The sequence below is a fragment of the Danio rerio genome, chromosome 13 (genome assembly GCF_049306965.1).
Source record: "Danio rerio strain Tuebingen ecotype United States chromosome 13, GRCz12tu, whole genome shotgun sequence".
Lineage (NCBI taxonomy): Eukaryota > Metazoa > Chordata > Actinopteri > Cypriniformes > Danionidae > Danio > Danio rerio.
This window is the reverse complement of record NC_133188.1, coordinates 41,738,908-41,753,072: the sequence shown is the minus strand read 5'-3', so window position 1 is coordinate 41,753,072 and position 14,165 is coordinate 41,738,908. Positions and strand designations below refer to the sequence as shown.

The window sequence follows — 14,165 nt, the reverse complement described above, 5'->3', positions numbered from 1 at the left end:
TTTAGACAACATTTTATATTTTATTCACATTCATTAAAAATGTGCATATACTATGATGAAAACACATTTACCGAATATATTCCGGCATGTACACGAAAATACTGTTTAACAGATCATGAGTTACAAAAATGGGTATGATGTTTTGGTCATTCTAAAAGCCTGTCTGTCGTAAAAGTGGTTCGGCATTATAACCTGCCAGAGCTGTATTGATGGGCTGAGTGGTCACTGAAAGAGTGATCTCGTGCCTCAGAAAGCCAAATGCATTCAATGCATTTTCCCTTCATCTTTTAAGGTGCAAGTAATTTATCATATAATAAAAAAGGCCCACATTGGTTTCTCCAAACACAGCAAATTCCAATCATAAGACCATGAGAACTGAATATAGCTGGGTATAAACAGTAACGAGGAGCAAACAATTAACGAAACAAGAAAATAAGGGAACAAGGGGAAGGAGCCAGGCAACAAATGAACTAATAAGGGCAACTGAGGTTGCAGGGTAAAAATATGAACACAGACAAGGACTGTTACACATAGCTAGTGAAATGGTGTCCAAGCTGTTTATTTTTTTCTTATATAATGAAGGCAAATAGTTAAAACACAGATTCTTATTCCATTTTCATGGTATGGAAGAAAAATTAATTATGCAAAATATTTGGAAGAAAAATGAACAGCCTTAATGCATTAACATTAAAGTGTGTGTGTGTGTGTGTGTGTGTGTGTGTGTTTAGTAAATTAACCCGTGTGTTAATTACAAAAGAATGAAAAAAGTAGCATTTTTTTAACCAGAATCAGAACAGCTGATAACTACCAAATATCTCTTTAAATTGTCCAAAAAACTCAAAATAAATTTGAGACGTTGACAATCATATTTATGTCCCACATTGCTAAAAAAAAAAAAAAAAAAAAAAACACTTTTACGACACATATATTTTACTAAAAAGTGAAAATTGGTTGTTTTTGCGTTGTTCCTTTTTTGCAAATTCATTCTTCCGGTAAAAAAAAAAAAAGCATCATGGCGACGAGATCATTATTATTGTTATTGAGTTTTCAGCACGTCTGTTCATTAATCCATGATAAAGACTTGGTTTGAAACAATCAGTGCACTTTATTGTGAACAATATGCAACCTCATTAATATGCATGGTAAAGATTCGAAGACTGCTTTTACCGGTTGCAGTGTTCAGAGAGACGCCACTTGTGTTGCCAACCAAAATTAAAACAAGTAGAGCAAGAAGAATTGTTCTGAGACATGGGATGTGAGTGTTGCATTTAGAAATGTGCTGCAACTAAGGTTTTGCTTCCATTTCCTCACGATGAGAGCACTGATCACGTGTGGACCCACATGTGTGCTAACACGCAACACAAATATGTTTCTAAGGATTTTCTTTTTTTTCACCCAAATCTGATAATGGAAAAAAAAATTGCGGTTCCAGTTTGTGTTGATTGTCCTGTCCTGGTAAGTGTGCAATCAATGTTCTTTGTTTATGTTTATTCAGATGGCAAAGTTAGTTAGTATCGTCAGCAGTACTTGTTTTGTTTTTAAAGACATACATTTAGTCAAAATGATTTAGTTTTTAAGTTCACAATAAAATCACTACAATATTATGAGCTGAAAATCTTCCACACGGCTCTCAGATCACCTGTAAAGGCTGCTCTTTGAATCACTGTCTATCTCCACTGCATCTGTGTTTGAGTTGCCGCTGTGAAAATCAGTGCGCATATAATTACACTCCCCTTTTCATGCAAACCCTTCCCTCTTTCGCCACTTGACACTCCCACCTAAACAAAGCTGGACTCACCCACTTTCCTGATTTTCTTTAAACTGGAGAAATGCCACCTTTTATGTAAACAAAAGACAAATAATTTGCAGAGGCTGTGGCTTGAAGGGTATCCATTTTAGTATTCCCTGTATGTGTTATGTTTACTCTTAAGTTCTAGTAGCTGTTGACTTGCATTTAAATCATCATGGACAATGGTTTCAGCTTAAAACCCTCTTAAATCTTCTATTAAAAAAAAAGTCAACAGCATTTTGGATATCCCGAGAATCAATAAATGAATAGTAAACTTTCATTTTCAGGTGAACTACCAATTTCAGTGGCAATAACATAGAATGGCAAATCATTATTATTTTATTTTCTATTAGAATGGCAGTTTAAAAAAATGATTCAGTGCTTCAAGGGGTTGTACAAGTGGCTGCTGCTACTTTTCAAAAGGGCAGCCTAACTGTATTTAAGCCCTTACAAAACTTCAAATCTTTCAAAGCTGAAAGCTAATCATATTTTAAAGTAGTTTTAACAGGCATCTTCTCCCCCTCTTATCTCAGAACAACATAAACATTTTTAAGGGTCTGTAACTTCAACAAGGCTACGGTCGCTTACAATAATTCAATATCTAAAGTAGTGAGCTTTCATAAAGAATTGCAGTTTTATATTAATAATTCCCCATATTCAACCCAACACAGGGTTTGTTTAAAATAAACAGCATCTTCCTTTGTACTTTTCTCCTTTTCTAAGTTATAATAAGCTTTTATTTATAAGAAGAGGTTTCTTTGTATTTGATTTCACAAAATGTGGTTTGAAGCCAAATAGGTCAATTTGTGAGTGAGAATAATCTCTGGAGCACACTGAGTGTATTCACAGCCCCTTAATCTGTCAGCGCTGATTACGCAACGCAGGCATTGTTGATCTAATCATATAACTTTATGCTCTGATTTATTGTGTAACATAGAGTGAAAAGAATTAGAATGAAATGTACAAACAAACAAACAAAAATAATGGGACTCCATAAAGAAGTGAAAACCTAAACGCAATTCCTTATGTTGTGCCCTATAAAAAGTTGGTTTCAAACACCCAAAGCAATATATGTAATTATAACACAATAGACATCTTGTTGTTTACCCTGTCCGTAAATTTAGCACAATTAAATTGAAACCTTTGCTGAGAAAATTACCTTAAATGAGATTGTGAGAGCAGGTTTCATTTTATTCACCCCCTCTGCTTCTCATTCTGCACACTTGTGGTGTTCGCTCGAGCCATAGCTGGATTTGTAAGCGAATTTTAAATCAAGGCATTTCTTCCCCGGCAGTGCTCCTGTTTTTCAGAGACAATGCTCCAGCTCCACATGAATCCTCTGGGTCTTTCGTCCTTTTCCTTTGAACACTCTACCAACCACTGGGCCCTCGGCTGCCCCAGACCTCCAGCATGGTCTATGCAAATATCTTAGCAGAAGCTGTCCTCGCCGTACAGCTTGGAGACCAGATGACTCTGAAAGTATCAGTGTTTCTCATGAGAGGCTGAAGCGGTCCCTTGAACGGGCATATGGCGGCAGCAGATGTGGCTGTTTGGAGGTCAGTTTTGAGAGAGTGGCTGAATATGCTTGGGATTCAGTGTTGTGGAAGACACTGTAAAGAAGAAGAAGAAATCTTTACATTTCAAATATTTCATATTTTTTCCTCGGCCAAGTGAAAATACACTGCCTCTTTTCCAAAAAGATTTGACTTTTTTATGGCAAATTCTGTGATTTTATAGAATGGGTTTACAGAAAATAAAATAGACAACTTTTTACAAGTTTTTAGAAGAAAACTAAAAAAAAATAACCAAACATTTAAAAAATACACACATTTACATTTGGGGCCTTCACGCTAGCATTTTTTGTCCCGGGGTTAGTTTGACATGAAAGTATGGTGGGTTTATCTAGTGTGAATGATCCCAGCAAGCACACAATGTCATAAGACATTAATATTAGGTTAGACTAAGGTTATGACGTCAGGTGACCAAAATTCAATGTCTAACCAGCGTCTAAGGACAACTTAAGTTGATATTTGGTTGATTTTAGGTTGTGTTGGAAAGTGACCAAAACCCAACTCTATGCATTAGTTTGAATTAGGCAGTTCAGTTTCTGGGTTCAGTCCGTTACAGTCATGGTGGAAACCCAGACAGGCAGTCAGGCAGCGTATTAAAGAAAGGGAATCAAAGCGCATCAAATAATCTGTAATTTTAAAGGGGAAAAAATAAAAATAGAATAAGTATCTATACTTTTATATTAGACACACATCTGATGCTTGTATTTGCAGCAGCTCCACGTCCACAACTTTACGCATTGGGTTAAATTAGGCTTAACAGTCTCCTTTACAGTACTTCCATTGTTTCTGTTCAGTGGGGGAAACTCAACCAAGCCTTTGATGCCAGACACAGCGACATTCCAAGATGGCTACGCCCTAGGACTAAAATCTATAGTAAAACATGCTGTTTTCTGCTTAATGGTGACATTAAATGAGTTTGTTTAATATATTTTCATTAAAGTGGAATGCAATGTACAAAATAAGGTAAAACTGACTGAGTGCTTCATTTTCCCTTTAACTTGACATACTGCAAACTTGTCTATCAAATCAGATGATTAGAAGGCTGCTTTAGGATCAACAAAGATGTTGATCCAGGAACATTACATTTGGTAAAATCAGGTTTTGAATTCATGCACATAATCATATTCTCCCCTATCTTATGACAAACCTTCACTTTACTTTCAGCTTATATAAATACAACATGCACTAGTTTGTCTACAATCCATCAGGAAACCACTAAACCTTCTTAGCAACTTAAAACACGTTATATTTATTTAGATGCATTTATCCTAATGCTGAGCAGGCCTTACACTAAAAATAAAGCAAAATATTAAGTAATCATGCAGCAAAGACAATGTAAATTACTGGCCTTCATAACGCCTTGATTAATGCATTTGTTATATTAAAAGCTTTCTTGTAAAACTCCCACCTTGCATTTTACTTTTTCTACAAGGAGGCAATTAACTGTTGAACTGTTTCTAATCTATGTATCTGATGACTCACAACGGAGCCAATTTCTCATCATTTTAACACAATAAATGACTCACCTTAACAACACAGATTTTTCCCCAACACAGTTAAAGGGATAGTTACCCAAGTATGATAGTTTGCACTTTGCAGTTAAAGAGATAGTTCACACCAAAAAGGAAATTTACTTACTATCAAGTGCTTTCAAACCTTTATGAAGATTCTCTATCCTGTTGGACCCCCCAGGAGGTAAAATTTTTCGCAGTTTTGGCCCTTCGCAAATTACCTGTGCACGCTTTTTGAGATCTCCCTCGCAAGAGCCATTTGTGTCTTCTGTTCTCACATAAATCCACCAGAGGTCTCTGTCGACTCACCCACCTCTGTCGACTTGACCCTCACCTTCCCTAAACCCAACCGATAGTGTTTTCAAAAGCACAGATTGACCAGTTGTTGAGGTCAACTTCTTTCTGCGTCTCAAGTCAGTCAACGTATATGGCGAGCTAATTGGACAAACTGGTAACAGCAGGAAAGCCGTTCATATGGAGGTAAGCGTGAAAGGGAACGGCATCATACCACCTTGTAGCGTTTGTTTTAAAGATGAAATGCAGTTATACGTACTTGTTGCTACATCATTCGTGATCTCCAGAAATGTATACTGTATAGGGGCTACGTTTTCAGAATGAGCCTATGTTGCTTCCATAGTAGGAAAAACAAATACGATGGAAGTCAATGGTTACATGCTTCCAATCTTTTTCAAAGTATCTTTTTTTGTGTTTGACAGAAAAAAAAATCTTATGAAGGTTTGAAGCAAGTAAAGGGTGAGTAAATGATGACAGAATTGTAATTTTTGGATAACATATACCTTTAAGTTACTCTTGGACCGTTAATGATTTTGAAGAACAAAGTACACACAAATGAGGGATACACTTAACACGATGAGTCTTAGTACTGAAAAATGTCAGCCATTGTTAGAAAAATAAAAGCTAAAATAATAATTAATACATTTTTGGGGTATGAAAAAAAAGATTAAAAGACAATTTTAGTGATTCATATAATGATTTCACACTTAGCTGATGATTGATAATAAAGCTTGTTTGGCATGCTGTTTCAGGAGAGAGCCCTGATCTCATAAGATCCTCGAGCCTTGTGCTCCCTCCTAATAGCAGGGCGAGAGTGGAGTTTGAGGTCAGGTAGATTTCGATGAACTTCCCGGAATTATTTCTGGCTAATGACAGATAAAGGGATGGATAAAGAGAGATATACAGCTCACAAAGAGTTCAACTATGATGCCAATTTAAAATGATTAATTTACTTAGGTCGGATGTGTTTTTGGACTGCGGAAGGAAACCGCGGAATCCGGAAAACTCAGAAATGTGAGACAATCACTGGGCCACCTTGTCGCCCAATCTAGAAAGAAGGGGGAGCAGGAGTGGGAGAGGGAATTCTTCAAGACGAAGATACAGAGTTAAGAAACTCTGGTTATTTAGGAATCATCTGATTGGTAAATCATGTGTTAGCTAATGTGGGACCAGCCGTGGACAATCATGAGCATGTGATCTTCTTGAATCTATAAATAAACTTTACTTAGAGTGAAGAAAAACACATACAGCAAAACTAAATTAACCCATTGCTTTGAAGCTGAACATTATTCCCATTATTATCCTCTCCATGTATAAGATCTGATATACAGTAAGTGAAGATTGACTTCTCATATTCCCAGCGCTTGATATACATTATTATGCAGCAGTAAGCTTGCACTCCAAACTGCATTAAATAGCAAAAAAGAAATGCTCATTTTGGGGCAAACCACCCTTTTAACGCATTGCAGATAATGGCTAATCTTCTAAAGTAAAGTCTAGGAGCGGAAAACAATTCACTGGTGAACAGTTACATTTATTTGGCCATCTGCACAGGTTGTCAGAGTTCGCTCACGAGGCATCTGTTCAGCTTTTGGGAAACTTCTCTCACTCAGCTAACCTACGGGTAATGCATAAATGATTCTGAGTATGTCACATGTGACATCCATCAGCACTTGTGTAAGAGACTTTCAGCACTAAGCGCTGCTCGAGATGCGGCTAATTAAAATTTTTGTGATAAAATAATTAGCCTCACTTGCAGACAATGGGCTGGAAAATTCCTCTTCCTAATAATTAAAAGAAGAAGATAAGAAAGTGGGAAATATTCTTTGTGGAGCGTGTGGCTGCAATCCATTGCAAAGCATGCCGGGTACAATGATGAGCATGTTTGACAATTGTTTTGTAACAATATGCGTCACTGAGAAAAGTGTAAATGCATCAATAACAGCAGCAGATAATTCTCAAAAATTATCAGAATGATCAAAGCAGAGGCTCTTACAATTGTATTCATGTTTATAATCATTTTAAATGCACTATGGATTGCCTGAAAAGGTGAAACCTCTGCTCTCTTTCTCTCTCAAATAAACAAAATAGTCTGATGAGAACAAAAGCAGGTTTCCTATTCAACAAAATCTCTTCTTTGTTATGAAACAAATGACATTTCGTCTAACCTGATGCTCAATTATCATAGGAAAAGAGCTCAGTAGGGTTTCTCCAGCAAAACTTTGCAGCAAGACCTGACAAATATGCTGTAGAAAGCAAAAATCAATAGGAAATACGAATGCACATCAAAAATGACAGTTGTGAAAATATTACTCTCACACATTACAATACAATATTGTTAAACAAAAAGAGTAGCGTTTAGCATCAGCCTTCTTAAAATGCCAGTTTGGGAAGCGTTCAAATCGGAGAAGGATCCAACACCCACTCAACGTCTCTGCGTGTTTCCATGCTGTGAAATTTTATGACCCATGCAAGCCGTCTTAGAATGATGTACTATCTGCCAAAGATGGTCATGATCTAATGCAAAATCTTCCTTTAATGATCCAGCACCTTATATACTGTCGACTGTTGACATATTATTGTATTTAGGCTGCATAAAGCTTCGTTCTTTCTTACAGTGCAATATAATTTTCTCTTGTATTGTATTGCCTAAATCTATCAAGACTAGGAAAATGGGGGGAAACCGAATGTTATGATAAGACCGTGCTTATTGCCGAAGCTCTGATAACTACTTGTGGATTATTCTTCCGCTATTGAAGGGAAGCATTGTTGCAATCACATCAGTTAACACCGAAATTTGAGACATAACACAAAGAAATCACGTAGGATAAAAGCAAAAGGCTTTCTCATTATTCTCATTCTTGAAATCCTTGGAGAACTTCTCTGTTCTTTTAATCTCCTGAAGTCTGAATGAAGGAAAAAAGTTTACTTATTTAATTTTTAGAAAGTACTTCATATATAGAAAAAAGACCATGCACTCAGGCTCTATCTTCATAAGCAAAAAGACAATTCCCAGCAAGAAATGTGTTTCAAGTCATTAAAGTCGACTGCTTAAACATTAGTGGACAATTTAGCCGTGCGGTTTAGTTCACTATATCAATCTAGTTAATGAAAATTAAACAGTGTGATCCAGGAAATCACATTTGTAACAACAAACTTTTTATAAAAATAAAAAAATAGAATGTGTGAACATTAAAGGTGCAGTATGTACAATATCCAGTGGTTGAATTAGGTATTGCACACCAGGTTCAAAACACGCAAGCGCAGGTTGTCAGATTGATGACACCAACTGTCGAGCCTGAATGCTGATTTAAGGCTGATTTAAACTGGATTCTAAATACAGTGGTCAGCATATACTGTATGAGTGTACCTCATTTTGAAAATGAATATTTTTATCCACTTCTCAGTGAATATGGGTAATATATATATTGGTGCATTTGAACAAAACAGATTTATTAAACAGATATATTTATTAAAATAATATTTTAGTCACAGAAAATCTTTAGAAATGGAAAGACAATATATTTAAATTCAAACTAAATATTGCAAAAACAATTTACAAACTACAACATCTTAACACATTTTACATATTTATTGTTTTTCTTAAATTTTGCTGTTTTTTTATTTTATTTAATATATTTCTCTAACATATAAATTTGGCCTACTAATTTTTTAACCATTCTTGTAAGTTATTTTGTTAGATTAGCTCAAGATTCGGCTTCAGTACTGACTAAGCTAATGTAAATGCACAAATATAGTATTGTAAAGCATCCTATAGAAAATATTAATTTAAATGAAAGATTTGTGGAGGGTGTACTCATTTATGCAGAGCACTGTAAAAGCAACGGAACATGACAGAAGAAATATTTTCAATATTAAAAGGAGTTTTTGTTCTAACTAACACCTAAAATATAGAAATGGCTTCTATTTCTTGCAGCTGAACAACAGAAAAGTGACAATGATCACCTCAGGTACACCCCATGTGCTTTATTCTGTGTTAAATGCTAATAATGTGAGTTTGAATGCCATTTAGATGACATGTATTGCCATACTACTGAAAGCAGCAGCAGATAGTTCACCTCAGATCTTGAAAATAAAGTTTAAAATTGAAGTTTAGAACTGTGACTCAGCGTTAACCAAGATATCAGTAATTTAGCATCTATATTTAATAATGTTTAAGAGGTTTAATATGTATTTATTAGACTTTAAAGCTTACCATTTCGTTGGAGTGCAGTAAGCGCACTATTTTGTGCTTCTGATTGGCTGTATTTAAATTTCTGTCGTGTTTAGTCTGGTGCAAACAGCCAAATTACTTATCACTGCAAATCTCAAGATTTAGCGTGTTGTTAGAACACGGTGTTACAATGTAACCTGCTCACTTAATGTTTACATTTTTAACATTTATATTGTTTGCCAATTAATAACCACATCATGTGGAACTCTTAATTTGTGTCTCATTTTGGAGTGTGCTACTGTCCACCGGAGGTCGCATTTCAGTCACAGACACCACTTTGAGAGCCTTCTTGACTAAATAAATGAAAAATGCCTTTTTCCACAAAGACAACCCGGGGAAGTATAATTGGCTAAATTGGCATTGGGTGGGTTAAAGATACCAAAACAAAGACAGGCATTCTTTACGACAAGTAATGCACATTTTCAAAACAGAATATCTGACTTTAGCGTGGATTTTCAGATAAACAAGAATGTACACTTAGCATGTTTCTTAAATATCTGCAAACATATTTTTATTCTTTTTTAACCTTTGAAAGCCGCTGAATGGAGTTTTATCATTGGAATCTTTATGCATGAGGAACCTAACAGGCTCTTTTTCCATTTACTGGCATAAAAACCTCTTCTTATACAATTCTTGTCTTTTAATGACCCTGTTAGCTAGCAATTATTCACTAAAAGAATTGAAAAAGATGTCTGGATTGCTTCCAGATCAGTTTTTTTTTTTTTTTTTTTTTTTTCAGAATCGTTTTAGACCGCAATTATTTTAAAGCTTATTAAACAAAGAGATTGTAAGGTGAAACTCTGGGAATACTGCTTAATTTAGCTTATCTCATTAGCAAAGCTCAAGTTTACAGAGAAATGCGAATAGATCTGTGGCGTTTGTGTTTATTTTCTTTAGGGGATTTTGTGTAAAAAGTAACCACAAAGTTTTTCAAGCCTCCTACCGAGCGTTTGTTCCTGCGCATGAAGATATGAGCGGTTCTTGGCTTGAGTTTGTGCAATTTTTCAAGTCCAGAGGGTTTCAGTCTTTATTCACGCTTATTGATACAAAGGAAGTTTTTTTTTATGTGTGTGTGATTATTATGCTAATGAAATACACCGGGCAATAGGCTAACGGCTACAAATGAACAGTTTTCATCTCCAATTATTCAAACTGCGGACCACAGCTTCGCAACCTCAGATGTGCTTTTCGGTCCGCTCTTGCAGCCTATACAAATTGGATAAACATTAAAGCGACGCGATTAAAACATTAACAACATCATAGTACTCAACTCGAAGCGTAATGGCTACTTTGATAACGTTGCATTTAATCCAATGCACTATTGGGCAAACACAGAAATCTTCTCAGCATGAGTTATGCGAGTGTAATTGATCAAGAGAGGCAATGAGAGAGAGAGATCTCCTATTCACAAACACTCTGAGTCACTTCACGCCAGCCTCATATTTACCAAACTCCTTTTCAGTGGGGCTGGATGTTGTGTAAGCTTGAGGCAGGCAGCTGCATGTAAATGAAGCAGTGTGTCTTTGTACGCCTTTGTTAACGCCAGGTTTTGCAAGATATTTTAAGATCTGGAGCAGGGCTGAGAAGGTCTGCCGGTGCCGTCTGACTCTGAAAACGTATAGCATTTCTGCAGGACATGATTTAAAGGTGGTTACATCTGTAACTCACAGAGATGCTGGAGATGCACACACACTCGGTGACATTTGTGTGTGTGTCTGGTACAAGATGTTGAGGACTTAAAAGTAAAGCGTCTGATTTTAACTGCTATTCATTAATAATAAATAATAATAATAATAATAATAAATATTGAAGAATATTGTTTGGGTGATTAATCAAAAGTGATTTTAATGATGATTTTGTCAGTAAAGCTTCAGGTAAATCTATATAACATGCTTTCAGATTAAGCAGCGTTAACTTCTGGATGTCATACTCAGAGAAGCTACGCAAAAAATAAATCATGTTTAAAATTGAAATCAATCTAATTGGATATTGAAATTAAAATAATTGTTCTGTGACTAGGAGTTCTATGATAAATCTGGTGCACTAAGGTGTCTTTTGCATGATTTGTTGCTATTTTCTGACCAGTGCAACCCTAATTTTCACATTTTGCGCCACATTGTGGACTCATGGGTGCTTTGGTCTATAAAGGAGGTGTGTTAAAGAGCATTGTTGGTGCATTGCTATGTTGAAAAACTGAAATAGACTGCACCATTGACCATCTAAAAGCAGGTGTAAAGTCCATCACAGAGACAGAGTTAGTAATGCGCCTATGTGAGTTCAAACAATGTACAGCAGTGCACAAATATTTATGAATATGAAAAAAATAAAGGATTAATGTTACAAAAAATATTTTATACAAAAATATAAAAACCACTACCTCCTTGCCTTCGTCATGCCTCCATGCCTTTAGTTTATTTATGAAAAATAACATTTTTATAATGTTAACGTTATTATTATTATTATTATTATTATTATTATTATTATTATTATTATTATTATTAGCAGTATTATTTATTATATGCAAATTTATATTTGTTTTAATAAAAACAAGTTTAGATTTGCCTACCTGTCAGGTTTTGGAGACGTTTGCATCACCATATGGGGCATAAGAATAAGACGTGTGTTTGGGTTTAACTTTTTTTTTTTTCTTTTTCCCCACACTTCGCTATTATTGTATATTTATTCGTTTGGGGCTGAAGAGGCCAAATAAACGAGGCTCATTCTTTATCTGTGCACTGCAGATAGTTTATTCAACTGTTCTCGCTAGTGAATTGTTCAGTTTTTCCACTTACAAAGTCCACCATGTAAATAGCAAATGTGCCATGGCACAACACAGTTGACTCTTAAAGAGAATGGGAGATGAGACTCTTATTTGGTTTAATGGACGCTATGCTGAAAACACACCCAAAACACGCAGAGACATGCCCTTAATGCTTTTGCACCATTCGCTTTAGATTTTGACTTAGATCGTTAAAATAGAGCCCAAAATGTGTTACTTCTCAATAAGCATTTTTTAACTCCCAACTCCATAAAACACTTCAGTGGATGATTCTGTAGTCATGTGATTATTAGTCACACTGAATCAATTGCTGCATCTGAAATCACATACTTCCATACTTTTCCATACTACTTCCATAGTACGCTAAAAACAGTGTGCGAGCCGATTAGCATGTCTGAATTTATATAATAATAAAAAAAAAATTTAAATAAAAAAATAATAATAATAGTATGCGAGAAGTACCTGCATGACCTACTACTAGATTCTGAAGTGTGCAACCCATGGACGCTATGCTATACCGTAATGTTTTGCGAGAGAAATCATGTATGAGAAAAGCAACAAAACTGTGGGTAGGCCATGTAATCATGAAAAAAATGGCAGATGTAATATGTTCAAGTTCCATTCATACTACTCACATTCATACTATATAGCAGTGGTGCCTAACCTTGTTATCTCTGCAAACCGGTCTACGCTCAAAAATTTTACTGTGAACCAGGGGTGGAGGTGGTGGTTTGTAAAAACATTGATGTCACTCTGATACAAGTTTTTACAAGTCTGTTTATTACTCATTTTGCTGCTTTTGGGTTAAATTTGGGCGCTCAAGTGACCAAGATGCAAGCGGATTAATATGGTCATTTTTCAAAATAAAAGTTTTTTTCAAATAAAAGATCTGTCAGAAGCAGATAATAAATAAAATGACAATAGTCATTGATTTCTTGTGCTGCACAGCAATATGGATAATAACAGTTATATAAAATTGTAGAATTATTTTTACAATGTTACTGTTTTACTGTGTTTTAGATTAATTAAATGAACTATGCTAAGCAGTCATTCTGTAAATAATCAATAATCACCAATTACCACTCTTGGCACTTCAAAAGCATCCTCCATGTGCTGATTTTACTAAATAAAAAGCTTAACAGTACCAATGACCGGTAACGGTCTGCGGCCTGGTGGTTGAGGACCACTGCTATATAGAACGTACTTTTCTAACTGTCGAGTAGTACACTCAGATTCAAATGTAGTACCTACTAAGTAGTAGGCGATTTAGACGCAGCCCATGAAATCAGTTAAATTTTCTTTTTATAATGCAAAGCTATGAAGATTTGCTGTGTTTTTTCATGTTTGGACTTTACGTGCAATATTCCCCTCTGGCCTTTGGAGGTTATTTGCTACTAAACACTCAACCCCGCTTTCCTGACAAGATAATTTTTTTAAAATTTCATTTAAATGAATTGCCCATCCATACCTAGTAGCTTTCATAAAATTTAAGTTTTGTTTCAATACAATATTTACAAGGTTTGTATCAACATTTACGAATAGCTTTGTGCAATGTAAAATTAGCAGGAGAACTCTGATAGATCTAAGTGCCCTTTGAGGAGGCAAATAAGCAAAAGGTTATGCATTATAGAGCATATCAGAAGCTGCGTCCCAAATCGCATACTTATGCACTATTCTACGCCATTTTGTAGTATAAAATGTGTAAGTAGTGTGTTCACACTGAAAACTCTAAAAATCATAAGTGCACTTTAATTACCCGGATGATGCACTCATTCAGCCGCTAAAATGAAGTGTGTAATGATGGACACTTCACGCACTCAACGACCGCAGGTTTGCATACGTAGCGGAAGGGGCGGAGCTATCGGACGCACATGTTGTATAACTTTATTTATTTTGGATGGTGAAAGCAAATTTCTCCAACGAGAGTGATTATAGCGCCTCCCGATGGTGAATGCGGCAATACTCATGGCAGGTATTATTTGATAAT

General features: G+C 35.6%; 1 long non-coding RNA gene across 1 annotated transcript in view; it reads right to left on the bottom strand.

Annotated features, from left to right (window-relative positions):
• Window positions 1–2,962: 2,962 nt before the first annotated feature.
• Window positions 2,963–14,165, bottom strand: part of si:dkeyp-4c7.3 — a 52,452-nt gene continuing 41,249 nt past the window's right edge. Inside the window, exon 3 of the long non-coding RNA NR_120381.1 lies at window positions 2,963–3,399. This is a non-coding gene — a long non-coding RNA (si:dkeyp-4c7.3). The remainder of the gene's footprint in view (window positions 3,400–14,165) is intronic.